This window comes from Canis lupus, chromosome 15, assembly GCF_003254725.2.
Source record: "Canis lupus dingo isolate Sandy chromosome 15, ASM325472v2, whole genome shotgun sequence".
Taxonomy (NCBI): Eukaryota; Metazoa; Chordata; class Mammalia; order Carnivora; family Canidae; genus Canis; species Canis lupus.
Window position 1 is genome coordinate 51645552 of NC_064257.1, and position 18740 is coordinate 51664291.

Genomic DNA, 18740 nt, shown 5'->3' on the forward strand with positions numbered 1-18740 from the left:
CTCTTTAGTTTAAAAAGTGTTTTTAAAGGTAATTATTCTTATTTAAGATTACTAAAAACCTTGGTAAAAAGGTATTGTTTCTGTCTTTCTTTAGAAAAAGATTTTATTTATTTGAGAGAGAGAGGGAGAGAGAGAGAATGAGAAAGTGCAGAAGGAGAGGGACAAGCAGACTCCTTGCTGAATGCAGAGCCCCACATGGCTCATTGGGGCTCGATGTCTTGATGGCAAGATCATGACCCCGTGATCACGACCTGAGCCAAAACCAAGAGTTTGATGCTCAACTGACTGTGGCACCCAGGCACCCCTTGTTTCTGTCTCATAGATGAGAAAACTGAGGAAGCTCAGAGAAATTGAACATCCTAAGGTCTCATATTTCATTACGGTTGTATTACACAATTTGAGGATTGGGTTATTTCTTGTCCATAAGGCTAGATTTGGGGAGATCAGTAAATCTTTTTTTTTTTTTTTTAAGATTTTATTCATTCATTCATGAGAATACACAGAGAGGAGAGAGAAAGAGGCAGAGACACAGGCAGAGGGAGTAGCAGGCTCCACGCAGGGAGCCCGACTTGGGACTCCATCCCGGGTCTCCAGGATCAGGCTCTGAGCTGAAGGTGGCAAACCGCTGAACCACCTGGGCTGCCCAGTAAATCTTCTAATGGCATATTCAATGAATTAATAACCATCTGATTATTCTGTATTTTTTTGTGTTTTAGTTCAGAGAACAGGAATTTTTACATCTTTATTGGAAAAAGTCACTGGAATTTATAACTGCTCGATGGCTCCTTATCAGTCCTGTGACAACACAAACATTATGTTTAATTTGTATTCCAGGGGCTAGCCAGGGAGGGTTAGTTAGCACAGGGAGTTTCATAGATCCAGTAGATGCAATAAAATGAGAGAAGAATTTTGGTGTTTTGAAGAATAAAATACTTTGTATCAATTTACAATGTAAATGATTAACAACCTGAGCGAGATAAAGGAGGCTGAGGACAGTAGTTTTTAAGCTTTGTGGTTTGATGAGACAAAGACTATTATAGACCTATTAATCCCATCTTTCCTTACCACTACCTTACTAGTGAGGGTAGTGACACTAACCTGGACTATTATAGACCTATTAATCCCATCTTTCCTTACCACTACCTTACTAGGGAGGGTAGTGACACTAACCTGGAAGTAGTGGAAGGAATGACCTCAAATGCCTGGGGAGCCTATTTTGGATACATTATTAATATATTCCTGAAACTGAATAGAGACATGAGTGCCTTATAAACTGCCTTATAAACTTGAATACTATTGGAGACCAGCTGAAACTCTTTTGCAAACATTGAAATTCCCAGCCACAGCTAAATATCACTGACTAATCATCCTAGACTTTTTACTCAAGAATGGTGATGGATTGAATCCTAAAAATGTATGCACATAGGAAAGGTGAAAAGGGATGTACTAATGTCTTTTAGTAGCTGCATTAGAAATGAGAATAGATTCTTCATGGGACAGGCAATTACTACTACCTAGTAATACTCTTCATATCACCATGCCAGTTCAGTGAAGGCATTCGACAGTTAATTGTTGAATAAAACAGGAACTCCATTCTATCCTATGAATGTCTGACTAGAGACAAGTTTCCCAGGACAAGAAACTAGGCTGTATTTCAAGTAATATTTCCTGGGGTGTATGAAAAGTAGTTTTTGATGATACCAAAGGATAATCGGAACCCTATCATTTTACATGTGACAGAAAAAGGATGATATTAGAGGGCATCTGAGAAGACATGTGGAACTCCTGTAGAAGAGTCTTAGTGGGATTGATAGAGGCAACTCCTTTGTGATGTTTGATCACTTTTGAGATAAATGGCAAGATTGAAGATAAATGTGAGTGAAGGGAAGTAATAATAAGAATGCATGAAGTATCAATCTTTGAATTACTCGTCATTGATTGATTTCTTGCTGAGATCTTTCTGCAAGGAAGACCTTCTTGCTGAAAATGACAGTATTGGGAAAATACATAGCTACTGATGAGACCATGTGAAGATTTGCTTTGTGTGAATGTGTGTTTATCTTACATGGAGATATTGTCACACTATTTAGCAAGACAGCTGTTTCTTGTTCTTGAGTCAAGAATATAATGGACACTAATGAGAATTTTTCTTTGGCCAGAGAGCATTTTATGTTGTCCTTCCTGACCTTTGTATTCATACTTTTGACTGCCCACAGGCGAATCCAGGACAGCCAGAGACAACTTTCATAGATTGGAAAATCAGAATGAATTTGTGTACATTTCAACTTAAAAGATCCTTTTTAGGGGAATTAATGCTGTGATGTTGGAAGGCGTTATTTCATTCACAAAGCATTTGCAAGATCTATTATGTGTGAGATTAATCACATGTAAATATTTGGTAGAAGTAAAGCAAAATTATTCCCTGCAAAATGGACCCAGTAGTGGGAACTGGCCCAATGAGAAGAGGCTGTGTTTCACTTTTCTAAGCATCCCCAACAGAGCTGCTTATTCTCTGAGTCTGGAAGAGATCCAGTGGGATTTAGTTTTATGAGGTTTAATGTAAAGGTGTTGTATTTCATGAGATGAAATCATAACACAGTGGGTTGCAAGAATTTTGAGAGATTATTTTTTCAGAGTGTTTGGCAAGCACCACTCTCTAGAGAATTTTGTGTCTAAAAGAGAAATATAGATCTTCTTTCATAGGATTGAAATGATAACTAATCTTTAATCCTTTTTAGATGGCCAGGGTTTGACTGGTTAGGCTGATTTGGAACGCATGTAGCAGGTCTGACCTCTACAGTTGGCTTTTTTTGGAACCATGACTTCCAATGCATCCTAAAACTTCAGGGTACATGGGCAATGCATTTACGGGGCACTCATTCCTAACCCATGATTAGGGATCTTTTTATTTATTTATAGATCATACTTCACCTTTAGGCTTCATGCACAGTTTGATTCTCCATGACTTTTGACAATCCAAATGAACATTTGGCCAAGACAAGAAAATGTTATCAAGCTGTATCTCAGGTTTCTTTCCTCTCTGCTCTTAATATATTTTCAGCTGAGAAACATTCTCTGTCTCCGTTTTAGAGAAAGCTGAGCCATTCCTTTGACTTAGGTTTGACCTTTTTTTTTTTTTTTTTTTACTTTGTTCTGGAACACATATAACTGTCCTTAGGCTAAACATCTTTCTACTTTTGTGACCATTTCATCTCCAATTTCCCTGCAATGCAACTTCTTGGACCAGGTTTCTCATGAATGGCAGGAGAGAAATCAGACACTGTGGGGGGAAATCTGGTGCCTCTTCTGATTTCCTGGTTTCCATGTGTGTGGAAGGTAGTTTTCACTCTCTGTAGCTTAGAGCCTTCTTGAAATGTGGTTCAGGCAAGAATGTTTTGGAAGTGCAATTAATTCAGCATGGGAGTCTAGCAAAACTAATGCATGCTCCATTGTATGTAGCTCTTTTCCCAGGGAGATTTTCTTCCCCCCTCGTTTCAGAAATAATAGATGCAATCTTAAGACTTTAAAAATGTTATGCGGCAGCCGACATATCATCTGTAATGATAAAAAGATGTGCACATAAGCACAGATGTGTTTGTATCAGTTCGTGTGCATGATATATATCATGTGGAGCCTCTAGTGAATTGTCGTGGTAATACTGATGAAATTGGTGTTGTGGAGGAAGGGAACAGGGAGTTTTGAGTTATTACCATCAAGGAACAAATGTTACATTCCTTATCTTTCTCAAATGCTTCTCTGCAAATGCATGTCAGAGCAGGCTGTCATCTGGAGAGAGTCCAGCTTTAAGAGGTTTCAAGGAGTCAGGCGGAGGGAGGTTAAACAGCTCAGGCATAATCAACAAGAGTCACAAGCTCATTTGCAGCTGTAGACTATCACCTATCACCTTGTTTCCTAGACTTGTCTGCTCACCTGGGAGTGTGTTAACACCAGAGATTTTTGAAGACTGATCAAATCAGAGTTTCCGGTGAAGGGGCCGAGGGAAATGGAATTTCTAACTAGGAGATTAGCTGATTGTTATGATCAAGCAAGTCTGGGAATCACTCACCTCATACAATCAGGATAGGCATTTAAAAAGGGGTGGGCTTTGTGAATGGGTGTGTTGGGGGCAGGGAGGTTTGCATGATAAGTAACACAGTCAAAGGGACAATCCTATGTCTGTGTTTGTTGAGAAGTTGCTGGAAGGACATTGCCCTTATGTTTCACAATGCTCCCTCTGTAAGGCTCCACCCCATATATTTCTCTCAAGGTTTGTTCAAGAAAGACTTGGTCATTTCTAAGATATTGGTCTGTTTTCTTCTATAAGATGAAAAATTTTCCACTTACAGAACTCTCTCTTTGCCTCAGTTGCCTGAAAACATGGTGCTGGTTTTATGCTTAACCAATGTTGCTTTATCTACAATTATGGTTGGCATGTTGGATTTCTTCCTTCTGCCATTGTGTTACCTTTGAATTTTATAATATTTGCTTTATAAGAGATTTCCAATCTTATTTTCTCTCTGAAAAATGTCAGAGTATGAATACATTAAAATGAACTCTTAATTAATAGTTGTTAATGGAGGGGAAATAAAATGATGATTTAAATGGCAACTAATTTAAATCACTATTATTTGGACTTTGAATCCATTTGTAGCCATACTACACAAATATGCATTTTATCCTTGTTTCTGACGATGATTAATGTGGATTAGAACCAACAAGGGAAAGAACCAAAGTGGCCTAGGTTGATTATAAGTATTGGGAAGGTGCCTATTCTGAAGTTAATTAGCATGATTTCCTGATGCAAACAATAGTTCTAGAAAGGTAGGATGATTTTTTTTTTCTCTTACTCAAAATTCACAGGTATGGGTTTGATTAGAGGTATGGTAAGCAGCACTTTAACTTCTTTTGTTTTTAAGTTCAGATAAAAATACACCATGGTAATGCACAAAAACGAGAAACACAAAGTAGATAGAAGAATTTAAAATGAAAAGTAAGTCTCCCACCCTATCCCTTTCAACAATGCCTTTTAGAGGCAGTCTTTTTTTTTTTTTTAAAGATTTCCTCTATCTATTCATGAGAGATACTGAGACAGAGGCAGAAGGAGAAGTAGGCTCCCTGCGGGGAGCCCGATATGGGACTCTATCCCAGAACCTTGGGATCAGGACTTGAGCCAATGGCAGAAGCTCAACCACTGAGCCACCCAGGTGCCTGCTTTCAATTGTGTGTGGGGCCACCTTGACTATTCCCTTTGAATTGGTTTTTATTTGCTCTTTTGAAATTTTATGCTTCTGTGCCCAGGGAGATCCCTTTACATTTTCTTTTTCTTTTTTCTTTTTCTTTTTTCCCCTTTACATTTTCTGTGCAGCATACACCATGTGTCCTTACAATCAGGAAATTCACTTTCTTCAGGTTGGACAATATTTGATTATTAGTTCTCTAATAATTCCCAACTTTCCATTTTTTCGATTTCAGGAAATTGTATTGGATCATTCCTCCTAGCACCCTTATTTTTTCTTTATCTGCTGTCTAGAGAAGGTTTTTTTTTTTTTTTTTTCTTGAAGGCAAACACTGGCTGACCTGTTGTTTAGTGAGCAGGATAACTGGCACAACATTTCCTTTGATAAGTAGCCATCTAATTCCTTGTTCTATGTTCCACTTCTCAGACCTTTTCATTCTCCATGCCATCATCTTTGGCTTTCTTATGGAGAGATCCTCTCCCACATCCACTGCAGCCTTATCCTGCTTATATTTGGGGCTGCAGCTGTTTCTGCTCTGTTGCGTCCATCGAATTGCCTTCCTTAATCTTCTCTCATTCAAAATGTGTTTATGAGTTTAATTCAACATGGATTCCTATACTTTCACTAGAGCTTTGGTGTATTAGAATAAGTTAGACTGTGCAGTGGTAACAAACAAACCCCAAATCTCAGTGGCTTAATATAATAACAGTGTATTTCTGCCTCAGAGAGTCCAACTGTGATGGACCAACTGTTTGGGTATCTCTTCTGATTCACTCTCCTTCAAGCTGTGGTCCTTTATTCTCAGGCTTGAGAGAGCTAGAGAGCCAGAGAGAGAGAGAGAGAGAGAGAAAGAGAGAGATTTTACAGAGAGGCTTTGCCAACATTAATGGGCTGGACCCACCAAGAGAAACTGAGAAATTAATTTTTAATTGTATACCTAGGAAGAAGAGGAGAATAGGAAAAGGATGATCTAGAGCAGTTTCTGCTACATTTCACCAGCAGGGAAGGCAGAGGTGTGTGTTCAGTTTGTCACCCTGAACCAGAATTACTTCTTATCCTTTAATTGATTTTCCCTCTAGTGGAAATCAGAAGGATATCATCAAGAAACAGCCAAAGATGAACTTGGTAAGCAGACTTCTCTGAATTTCTACATTTATTATGCTGTAAGTAGGTATAGCTTATAAATGATTTGTTTTAAAATATGCTTTAAAAAACTATAAATGTAATATGTATTCATCATGAAAAATGTGAAGATATCAAATAAAAAGAAATAGTCACTATCAGTTTTCTCTCTTAGTAAAAACAGTACAAACATTTTGGTATATTTCCATTCATCCTTTTGATATACATATATAAAATTGGTGGGTTCTTTGTCCTCTTTTCTCCTGGTTTTTACAATAATTCAGGAATGAGCCATGAACTCACTTTAGGGAATTTAGTTTTTCTTTTCTCTTTCAAGATGTTATGGACATCAGATTTCTGTGGAAGTTTGTTTAACGATTTTGCTTAAAGCTAGAAGAGTGAGTGCCGAGTGTAGCCTATTGGGAGCGGTTAGGCCAAGTTTTAGGGTTGAGAGGCACTGAAGGGGGTGGGAAGTAAAGTAGCAGAGAGTAAAGAGAGAATCTTGCTTGATATTCAGAAGTGAAATGGCAAAGGGCAGGTGGGGCTGTGTTGGGGCCAGATCTCAAGACTGGGAAGACAGTTTAAAAAGACATGACAATGGGAGTTTATTGCAGAGAGAGGCTGGCAGATGTTTGCACAGAGTCTCAGCTGTAGCCAAATGAGGGACGTAATAATTTTTAAAATCATCAAGGAAAGGTGCAAACCTTGTCAGTTTTTTACATTTCAATCTGAATGTGCTTATGACATGTCCTGATCTGTTCTGAGAAGTCACTTTGATAGGAGGAGGAGAAAAACTTAAAACCCCTGTGGTCTGGTGACTCGAGATGACACTGACAAAAAGGTGAGAAAGGGGGAGATGGAAGATTCACATAAGCATTTTCCCTATTTGGTTAGGATGTGATGCACTCAGGACAATGGACTGGAGGTTCCAGGAAAGGGGAGGCTGTAAGGGACAGGTTACATGTAGAGGCCGTTACCTGAAGAAGTGTTGGTTAATGCACTAAGGCTCTGAGAGAACTATTGTTTTCTGGTGCAGGTGACATGCATGAACATCATGGCAGGCGAAAGAGGCTGCCTGAGTTGCTTCTTTGGCCAACAGTATTTTCGTAGCATCTGTGGTTGTACTACCGTATGTGAGAAGCAAAAGCTACAGGGATATATCAACAATGGGATTGTCAAGGACACCTCTGCTCCTAATTCTTTATGTGTCAAAACTTGCCAACTCTGCAAAGATACCCCAAACAAAATATACTGTGATTTACTATGTCTAGGTTTAGAGTAGAGGTTTATACAATACACTGGTCGATGATACAGGGAGAGCCAAAAATATGACAGGAGGGATTAAATGTCAAGGCAGATGTATCATGTGTGGCCATTTCTGGATGATGCAAAATAGCACAGTATCTTTGATTTGGAAGTATGTGAATTTATTCGGAAATTTTTACTTGAGGGGCAAACTCTGCTATTGAGGATTCCATTAAAAATTGATCATTCAATTTAGTAACTATATCCTATGCAGGGCATTTGTTTTTGCTTTAATATGGGAATACAAAGAGTCATTTTTAAAACTAATTTTCTGATTTTCAATTTTCATAGATCTCTTGGACAATCAGAACAATTACTGCCTAGAATAGGCTTGCCAAATAAAAATAGATTTCAAATATGTGAAATAATCAATATTAAATGCTGCCATGTTGAATTTCTTCCTTATTCTTTTGAAACTCTGGTAAATCTCTAAAAATTCTTTATTACGCCCTAAATCGTGGGTGTCTTCGGGAAAGTATCTCATCATGAAGCAAATATAATCCTGGGCTACTTTTTATTAAAATTGTCGGGAATTATTGCTTTTCTACTATTCTACTCATATCAATAATTTGTATTCTGTAGCCTAAATACACACATAAATGGATGACATCCTATTGTTCTACTTTCAGCTGCTGTCCCAGGTGGGAACAAAGTGTTAAGTACCTCAGACTTTTCAAAGACAGAGCTAGAGACATTCCTGCCAGACTTAGTAAGAAGGTAGCAGAGCTAGTTATGGAACTATCAGCCCCATCACCCTTCAGCCTGCCCAAGATAAGATAGGTTGAAGAGAGCCATCAAGGTAAAGAGTAAGGAGTACATGGCTAGGAGGTAGTGGCTGTGGGGGTGTGTGTACATGTGCATATGTGTACATATTTTGGGGGAGGAGAGGGGCAGTAGCACTTTAAAAGAACTGCTCATAGCGAGTGGGCATACTTTAAAAAGGAGAGTCTGTCATTTTACTTCCTTCCCCTGACAGAGAAGCATGGGCCTGCCTCAGTGTACCGGACTGGAACTCTGGGGGGATTTCTCAGAAGTTGCCTGGCTGAGGGAAAGAGATGGTCACAGCAGGGTCTACCCTCTCACTGGAAATCGTGGCAAGGATATGAATTTCCCAAGGGCCAGTTGCACACTGAGATGTGAACCCAGGCATGAGTCATTTTTACAGGACCTTTCTAAGAAGATGAGCTTCAGGCCTAAGGCCCAGAAGCCCCTTAAGAAAGAGTTTGAAACTCACAACTGATGTTCAGACCTATCCTGATGTGACTAACTGTGCCAACTGTCTCTGGAGCTGCACCCCCCCCTCCCGCCCCCCACCAGCCCTACTTCATGGAAACCAGGTTCAGAGAAGATTGAGAACAGGGTCTCAATGAAATAAAATATCATAGGAGCAAATAAGGAGTTTGAAGGGGTGGGTCAGACTAAGCCCAAAACCTGGTGTCTAGGGACCAAGGATCACGTCTTGGTGATCCACACTTTTAGGTTCTATAAGGGAGGATGGCATGTGAGGCAGGAGTGAAATAATCACCACACAAGAGCCTCCGATGCTGCAGTTGTGGGTGTTCTTCACTCTTCTGAACAAGAAGAACTTTAAAAGAGATATTTCCTGATCAACTGGAGAGAGGTAGTAGCAGTTGTAAGGTGAACACCATGAGGAATGGCCAAGGCTGGCAATTCAGAGGGGGTGGAAGCCTAAGAGCAGTTCGGCATAGGATGTAGGGGCCTCAGCAAGCAAGTGGCGATGGCTTTGGAACCCGGAAGCCCAGATCTGTTTGATGGAGAAAGCAGTTGGAGCACAGGGCCAGGCTGCTTGACGACAATGGCTCAGCTCTGAATATCCATAAACCACCACCCTGTCCGTCCCTCTGGAACTTCTAAGTAGCATAGGAACAGGGAGCTTGGAGGTAATTACTATCTGGTGGATGAGGGTCTTAAAATGTTTTTCTAGGGCCTGCAAACTGGATGGGGTCTTGGGAACTACTGCATTATGCAACAAATTCAAGTTTGATCCACCACCCAAGGAATGTATTTCTTTAGAATGTCACTGTGATATTCCTCAGCTAGCACCTTAGAATATTGGCAAGAATGGACAAGATTGATGACAAGAGGTGCTGCTGCTTTTCGGGAGGAAAGAGCTCCACAAGTGAAATTCATCGTAGAAGACTGGCGATGCTGTAGCAGCCGATTTTATTGGAAACAAGAAGCACCCGTGCATAGCAGAGACCTCTCCGTTTCCATGAGATAGGTTTCCTAGATGGCTTTGGGGTCAATGTGCAGTCTTCGATATATGCACACATAGATTGTAACCCCAAGAGAAACATGAAATGATTTCTTTGTCCAGGGGAATTTCAGCGGTGGAATACTCCATGACCCTCTAACCTCCCGGTCCCTTTTCTCTATGTATCCTCTTTCCTCTTGCCTTGTTTTGTTGAGGGATTTTCTTTTGTCTTCTGATTCTGCTTCATTTGGCCAGCTCTCGGCGGGTTTTGGCACCTGGGAAGTTCTGAATGTGGCCTTTGTGTTTGTTGAACTGCACTGTGCCCAGCCAGGCAGAGATGATCACTAAGCTTTTCTATAGCTTCATAACTGCAAATTGCTCAGCCATTTGTCCTTTAATCCTCATAAGCCCTTTGTGCTGGAGGCAGTGCCCCATTATCATCGCCCTTCATTTTCCAGTCGAGAAGGCGGACGATATGTGACTTGCTCGAGGACGCAGGTTGAGCTGAGAATCTGCCTGCTTGGACCACGGGAGACTTGCACGTGAAGACAGTGGCAGTGAGGCCGAACTGGATAGAGTGGGCTACACTGGGGTAGGCTGGGGTTCACAACCCTTTGGAGAAACCCTGACACCCTACCTGCAGGGTGTTAAAGACATCCTGGCTTAGACCTCGTGGCAGGAGGGACTTGTATCACCAAGAGGAGCTCCAGTGTGTAAACTCCAGTGACTTCTGGGTGGCAGTGTGTATAGACGTGCTTCTGTGGCTAGTGCCGGCTGGGTCCCGTGATGGGTTCCGTGATGGGTTCAGGTGGCCTCTCTGGAGCCAGAGCCAGCCCTACGAGAGCCTCCACACAGAAGCACGGAGCTTAAACTCCAGGCCTGCCCCCATTTCCTGCAGACATTTCCTCCTCTCCCCTCTGCTGCTCTCACCCCTCAGCTTTTGAAGGTGCCCTTTCTGGGCCTCACTAAGGAAATGCGGGTCATCAGGCTTCTTTCTACCTCTGAAGAGCTGTCCTTGCGCGAATCCCCTCCTTCTGTCTTTCTATTTCCAACAAAAGGTTGATCTAGTCTTCTTTTCTTACCGTCCTCCCCCTTGACTGCATTTGGCCTACCTTCTTAATGACTCCTGGCCCTCTCCCCAGCATTACTCTCTGGCATCTCTGGCCCGTTGCCTCGAGCCCCTACACACGTACACGTTCAGTGCTCCTTCATCGGTGTCAGTCTATCCCAATACTCTTGCCCCTGTTTTCCTCTTTCCTCTGCTTGCAATCTCTTGGAGTAGTGGACTCTACTTGTGTCCACTTTCTTGCTTCCCACCTTCAACTCCCTGCCGACTCAGTCTTGGCTCACAAACTGTGGATACTGCATTCACTCCAATATTTTTTTTGGTCACCAGTGATCTGTTATTGGCCACACCAAGCGTTTTTTCCGGCTTCATTAGTGATTTTTCTTTTCAGTCGCCTTTGCCATTATAGATGATCCTGGACTCTTGGAATCTCTTTTTCTCATTGAGTCTCATGACGCACGCAGCCTGTCCTGGTCCCTTTCTGTGTTTGCACGCTCCCAGTTTCCTTCACAAGCCCCTTCAAGCATATCCAAAGGTGCTCTCTTATTTTCTTTACATCCCTCAGAGGACTCACTTCTTGCCTTCTCTCATGACCCGTAATTATGATAATACGACACCCAAATCTCTACATCTAACTTGAAGTCATCTGTTGTGCTCTAATTCCTAATTTCAGGCTTATCATTGGATATTTCCAAATTGCTGATATGAAGGCAACTGAAGCAAAATGTATATAAAAGGGAATTTATCATCTGCCCTTTAAAACCGGCTCCTTCCTTCTGACTTCCCATTTTTGTTAATTATGCCACTGCTATATCTTACGGCCATCTCTGATCCCTTTCTCTCCTTGTCTCTTACCATCCAATTAAGTCCTGTCACTTTCTCCATCATGTATGCCTGGAATCTGTCCTTTGCCCTCCTACTGCCATGGCCCTGGTTCAGTGCTTCTGACCTTTGCTTCCTTCATCTCCATCACTTCCTAAGATGGCCTAACTGGCCTCCCTCTCTCAGGGCTCTCTTCTGTAATCCATGTAGTACTTTTTTCTAGGTGAATTTTCCTTAATTTCCATTTGCAGTTACAGTTACTTTAATCACATCACTTCCTGGCGCAGAAATTGTCAGTGGTTTCTTAGTTGCTTCTGAAATCAGCTCCAAACTTAACTGCCTTGGGTCCCTCTGCCTCCGGGCCTTGACCCACATTTCTAGCCTATTCTTTTCCCTAATTTCCCACAAGACTCCAATCCATTCAAATATCAAATCCCTGAAATGTTCCTAGTTCCTTTTTGTATCCTTGCCTTGGTTTATAGCATTTCTTTCTCCTCTGACACCTTTTCTCTACCTTCCATCTTCAGTGGTTCAAGATGCCCAGTATATATGCTGCCTTTACTTCAAGGGGTCAATTCAGGAAGGAAGGAAGGACCGATGGAGAGAACGGGGGAGGGGATCGCTGAAACGTGCCAAACAGTTTTGAACAGACACAATCATTCACACACCTCTTTGCTCCCTTCATTGTGGTACCTCAGCTGCACTTCTCAACCTCAGCTGCACATAGAATCATCTGGGAGCTTTTAAAAGCACCAATGTACTGCTACAACGCAGACCAATCAAATCATAATCTCTTTGGCTATGACCCAGTTATTGGTATTTTTTTAAAGCTCACCAAATGATTTTTATCTGAAACCAAGAATTTATGTCTTCTAATATGTCACCTTTTTGGGGACTTATTTTAGTGGTATTGCATTTTGTTCTCTGTCAAACTGTTGGTCCTTGAGGGAGTCTTTGTTTCTGTAGCCTCCTTGTGTCTACCATTGTTTCTTATACTCAGTGGGCCTTCAAAGAAAAGAAGTTTTAAATGAATTTAAGAATGGAAAACAAAAAGAGCAACTTTTAAGGGAGGAATGTAGATTGGCTATGTAGCTATCCCACAGTGCAAATGATAAACTGAGAATCTCTTACATGTAAAATAACCTGGTTGTATAATCCATTTGTATCCAAGCAATTAATATGGCAATTAAGTATTTATTAATATTTGCCTGGTGAGACTATACCTTGCCCATATTGGCAATTAATAAAATATTATGTATGCTTCAAATACTTCGCATGAGTACACGTTCTACCTCATGGATTGTTATCAGGATTAAATGAGTAAAGCTCCTGGGGTGAGGGGAGGCTTAAAAATCATGGTTAAAATCTTATTTCTAAGGAAACTGCATTTTTGAAAGAATTGAAGCATAAACAGCTCGCATTTGATGCATTCTCCCTTTCTTGAACACCATTAAGTATTTTAAGTCTAATGGAAAGCTAGCATTATCTTGGGCATATCTGCTTCTTTCCAGACACTATCCATATTCCTGGTACCAATGTGTAGATGTTGCAGAGCTTATTTTAGTCTGTGGGGATGGAAAGGAATTTAAATATATTTGTACCTGGATTGTTGCTATACACAGGATGAGGTGGTTCCTTACAGAAAAAAAGTAGGAAGAAGGAAGACAGCTGAGATAATACTTTTTTTTTTTTAAAAAATATTTAATTTATTTATTTGAGAGAACAAGAAAGCAAAAGTGGGGAGAGGGGCAGTTGGACAGGGAGAAGCAAACTCCCCGCTGAGCAGGGAGCCCAATGCTGGGCCCCATCTCAGGACCCTGGGACCTTGACCTGAGCTGGAGGCAGACACTTAACCAACCGAGCCACTCAGGTACCCCTGATGCTTTTATTTTTATTTTTAGATTACAAAGGCATAGGATGTTTCAAGGAGTGTAATTTAATGGCCCAGACTCTGGAGCCAGACAGATTTGTGTTCAAATTCTGGCTTCATTTACCAGTAGGGTTAACTTTGGGCAAAGTGCTTGGCCTCTCTTCAGCTGTGAGACGGGAGTAACACTTACATCTCAGTGTTGTGGGGAGGGTTGAGCCACATAATATATGCACAGTAGCTGGTGGGTAGGACCCTGTTGCCTTGAATTCCCACAGATATCAGGGATTTATTTCTTTTCTCCTATGACCTCAGTAGATTTTCTCTTAGTGTTTTTCACAGCCTGCATTTTATTAGTAGTTTTGTAGACAGAAATATGCAGTTTCATTTAGGATCCGAGAGTTTTTCATTCTTAGAAGCTGATAATGATTTCTTTGTTTCTTTTATAAATTCATTGAATGTTTGAATTCTTTTTAGTGTCTTTGGCATAAATTCTGCTCACTACATAAAATTTAAGTAGGAGAAATGCAATGGTATTATATAGTTACCCTTTCATGGAGAATGTAGGAGACTATTTTACCTTTATATTCCAAGGAATTCACATTTTTACTGGAAAATGCCTCTTTTTTTTAAAAAAATATTTATTTATTTTAGAGAGCGAGCGAGCGAGCTATTGAGTGTGAGCAGGAGGGGAAGGAGAGAATCAACTCTCAAGCTGACTCTCTGCTAAGTGCGGAGCTGGAGGTGGGGCTCCATATCCCAACCCTGAGATCATGACCTGAGCTAAAACCAGGTCTGATGCTCAACTGACTACACTATCCAGGCGCCCCTCACTTGCAAAAAATTTCTAAACTGAGTCCCATTTGCAGAAATTTCTGGAAACGCTGAGGAGTCTCCATGCTTTTGTAAGAAACAAGTCTTTGGTGGGCTTCTATTTAATTTATTGCCTTGTACATAGATTGCTTGAACTGGTCACAGTAGTCTCTTATAAATCATGAACAAGAGTTCACCCTCACTCCAGTTATAAGCCCTACACCACCAGTCAAATCTTATCAAAGGCCATTTTAGAAATCTGGAAAAAAGTCTGACATTTTGTTGAAACAACTGGAAAATAGATTTTTCCTGTCTACCTTCCACATTCCTTTCCTCATCTATAGCAGTACAATTTGTGTAGTGCTATTTTGAATCTTCCTTATATTTCCTTACATACGTACCTTTTGTGCAAGTTGAAATTAAAGTTTTAGGTATGAAACTGGGCACTTTTCTGCCCCACATAGAAAGACTTTATGAGTCCAGCTGGAACACAGCCGAAGTGCACACAAAGTTGATGTCAAGGCCCACTTACATTGAAGTAAAATTAAATTTATGGATTGGAAAGGAAAGCCTAATTTTTATGTGCCTCCTCCCTAAAAACCAACTAAAATCTAGGGAGAGGGAAAACTATCTGAGCCAATGTGAGTGGACCCAACCCAGTTAATTTTCTAAGACTGTTTTAGTTCATTACTTATGGAGTGAATGCAGAGGCTAGTTCATTTGGGATTAAGAATGACTCTAACGCTAGGGTATAATTATGTTAGCATTTTTTTAGTACCTTACTTAGCTAGCCTGGATATTTAAAAATATTATTTTTTTAAGGAAAAAGATAAAATACATTTTCTATTCATTCCAGTTTTAATCCTCTGAATTTCTGCTCACTGCTCAGCATTTCCAATTCCTGGAAAACTCATTAGGTTTTATTAGTATTGTTTTTTTTCTAGCTTTCTCCATTACAGAGCTACTCTTCCCTAATGGACCGCCGCATCTTTGGGTTTCTAGTCCTCGGAATTTTGCTACCCAGTTCCAGAGCTAAGGAGCCAATTTGCATTCCTTCCTTGTCCCAAAGTGTTCTCCTGTTTTGAATACCCCAACTTGTCTATATTTATCAGGGGGGGAAAGGAATGTATCACTTTGGCCTGAAAAATTCCTTGCTAAGTCCCTACTCCATTAAAAAAACATAATATTTGAAAGAAATTGGCTAATCCCAGTTCTTAGGCCTAACAGACTAGTTTATTTCAGAGAGAATCTTTTTGTGGTTCTTTCTGCTCACATAGTGACTAAAATAATTCAGGCTTAATCATACATCTTGATTATTACTTTGTATTACAGAAAGTAGGACTAACAGTTATGATGAATTGAATTTCCCAATATTTACTTATTTCAGATTAAAGAGCCAGAGTAGAGGATGAATTCTTAGGTAAGGTTTTCCAACCACTGACCCAGGTGTGATTTTCATCTTAGCATCTGGGAAATCTCAAAGTTTGCCCTGTCTTTCGGATAGGTTTGGCCACGGTTCTCATACATACTCAAGGGTTGGATTCTGTGCCTTAGTCACAGAATTTTGGAATTAGGAGGAATCTTAATGGCATCTGGTTAATTATTTTCCTCCACATTCTACAGATGAGAAGATGGAGTTGAGATGGGGTCTCAGAGCAGGATGAATTTGAGGTATCTTTTAGTTTAACTTCTCTCCCAAGGAAAGAATCTTTATCTTGTATTTTTAAAATTGGATCATCCATCTCCCTCCTGTCCTTGACACTCTCCTCTTTGAACAGAACAGGTGAACCAAAAAGTTCAGTAAAATGATAGACAAGGATATTTTCATTCAATTCAAAATTTGGCACAAGGACTTATCCTAAGTAAAGGCAAAGAGGAGATATAGCTGGTAGCATTCAAAGTGTTCTTGATTCATGCTCTCTATGTTGCTTTCCTGAATCGTTTCCTGCAGAGCAGTTAATTGGTATGAATATGCCCAACCCTCTACTGCTGAAAATAATACCCCTCCACTTTCTTTGCTCCTTTTCTTCATGTAAATCAGCCTATCAAAGAACACCATGTCAATAATATTTTTGTGGCACTTTTAATGAGATACAAGTCATATACCATACAATCATACTAATTTACATTTTACAATTCAGTGTTTTTTAGTATATTCACGAAGTTGTGCAATCGTTACTATAATCCATTCTGGAACATTTCATTACCTCTTGAAGAAACCTTATATGCTTTTGCTGTCACCACTCTTTGATCTTTCCTCCCCTAGTCACTAATCTACTTTCTGTCTATGAAGATATTCCTATTATGGACATATCATATAAAAAAGATAATATAATAGGAGGTCTTTTGTGACTGGCTTTTTTTCACTTAGCGTAACGTTTTCCATTTCATCCATGTTGTAGCATGTATCAACGCTACATTCTTTTTTATGGCCACGTACTTTTTCATTGCATGGCTATGCCACATTTTGTTTATCCATTCATAGTTGATGGACATTTTAGTTATTCCCACCTTTTGGCTATTATATATAATGCTGCTACTAACATTTGTGTACATTTTTTTTCTTTTGGTGATTGTATGTTTTTGTTTTTCTTGGGTATATACCTAGCAGTGGATTTGTTGGGTCAAATGGTAACTCTATGTTTACCTTTTGAGGAACTGCCATACTGTTTTCCAAAGTGGCTGCATCATTTTATATCCCCAGAAGCAGTGTATGAGGGTTTTGTTTTCTCTACATTTTTGCCAGCACCATTATCTGTCATTTTGATTAAAGCCATATTGGTAGATGTGAAATGGTATCTCATTGTGTGTTTTTTAAAAAGATTTTAAAAATGTATTCATGAGAGACACAGAGAGAGAGGCAGAGACATAGGCAGAGGGAGAAGTAGGCTTCCTGTGGGGAGTCCGATGCAGGACTTGATCCCAGGACCCTGGGATCACGACCTGAGCAGAAGGCGGATGCTCAACCACTGAGCCACCCAGATGCCCCTCATTGTGGTTTTGATTAGCATGTTTGTAATTACTAATGATGTTGAACACCATTTCATGTGCTTATTGTCCTGCATTTCTTTGATGAAATCTATTCAGGTAATAATATCTTTAGGAAGAAGAGACACATACGTTGGTAAGTCATATAGAAAAAGATTTGGGGGCAGCCCTGGTGGCTCAGCGGTTTAGTGCCGCCTTCGGCCCAGGGCATGATCCTGGACACTGGGGATCGAGTTCCACATCAGGCTCTCTGCATGGAGCTTCCTTCTCCCTCTGCCTGTGTCTCTGCACCCCCACCCCTGTGTCTCTCATGAATAAATAAATAAAAATCTTAAAAAAAAGAAAAAGATTTGGAACAGATTGTTAATAGGAGATTAACATTTGACTGGAGAAATCCAAAGAAAAGATTTCATCCTAAGTGGCTTATGACTTCCATGTATTGAAAAGAAAGACGTTTGAGGAAATAGGAATATGTGTGTAATCATTATCTACACATATCTAACACATACACTATATGTGTGTGTGTGTAGTTCTATATTTCCTACCTGACAAAAAATGATTGAGGTTAATAACAGAGGTATCTAAACTCATTCATTTGTTCATCAGGTGCCTGCTTCATTCAAGGCATCATGTTCAGTTCAAAGGATATATTAAATGAGTAAAAGAGGTTAAATAACGGTTAGGCAGGTAACCAAAAAAGCCTTATAACATCCATGTCGCCTTCTATTCTCTTTCCATTACCTACATAAGGATGGTGGCATCCTGAATAGATGGAGTCATTTTAACTCATCCATTTGTACTCAGCCCGCATAATGGGTTCATCAGAAAGTCTTACTGATTTTTTTTCAAAAGATTTCATTTCAAGCACTGTAATCCTAGATGAGGCATTTGTTACTATATGCTTGTAATATTGCTTTAATCGGCCTCGGAGCTCTAGTCTTTGCACTTCCTTTGTGTGTGTGTGTGTGTGTGTGTGTGTGTGTGTGTGTTTGAAGATCTTATTTATTTGAGAGAGAGAGAGAGAGAGAGAGAGAGAGAGAGAGAGAGAGCACACAGGGGGAGCAGCAGGCAGAAGAGAGGGAGAAGCAGGCTTCCTGCTGAGCAGGGACCCCGATGTAGGGCTTGTTACCAGGGGCTCCATCCCAGGACCCTGGGATCATGGCCTGAGCTGAAGGCAGACACTTAACTGCTTACCCGATTGAGCCACCCAGGTGTCCCTTTGCACTTCCTTTTATTCCAAAGATATGACTAGATGATTTTTTGAAAACAAAAGAATAATACCCTCTGCTTTTATCATTTCATCCA